Genomic DNA, 725 nt, shown 5'->3' with positions numbered 1-725 from the left:
CATTTGAAATGGAACTTGGATCATAAAGACTTCAAGTTATAATATCTAAAAAGTTGTTCTAATTATTACCATTAGTGTTTTTATTTTTTCATAATAGTTAAGTGGCTTCAATTGGTAGAGGAACAGGTAATACGGCTGTGGAAAAAAGGGTAATTTAGCTGTGGAGTAATGAAGCTATGGGAATCATAGGACACTATGACCATTCTCAAGGATAATTTCAATGGGATTGCTTGGTCATTACATGTCCACTCTCAAATGTTCACATGCGAACATGAAGAAAGAAACAAAGAAAAAAGCACTTTTGTGGGCATGTTTTAGGGTGTCAAGGGGTGGAATTTCATTATTTCCTAGCTGATATATCGCCGTGAATGGAAGGCCATTGAAAAATCTAAGCAACAGCTGAATCTCGTAGAGAAATATCTTGGAGCATATTTGGGATAAGGAAGTCAATTATTTTTAAATTCATTGAAAGAGTATAAAGGACTAAATTTCTGCACTATGGGAAGCAATGAGATGGAAGCTGAGTACATGTATAAGAGTCAAATTCTACTCATCTGATGAGGATAAGGGAAGGGTTCTCTACTATATCCAACTGTAGCATGGGTTGTGGTGGATGGTGAAGTGAGCAACGGAATAGGGGGCAGGAGGCTATGGTCCCCCTGGGTCTTAGAAATCCTTCTATACTTCTCTGTTAAAATGTAAGCATACAGATTTTTACATAAATG

Source organism: Corylus avellana, chromosome ca9 (assembly GCF_901000735.1).
Source record: "Corylus avellana chromosome ca9, CavTom2PMs-1.0".
NCBI lineage: Eukaryota > Viridiplantae > Streptophyta > Magnoliopsida > Fagales > Betulaceae > Corylus > Corylus avellana.
Note: the sequence above shows the minus strand (reverse complement) of the source record.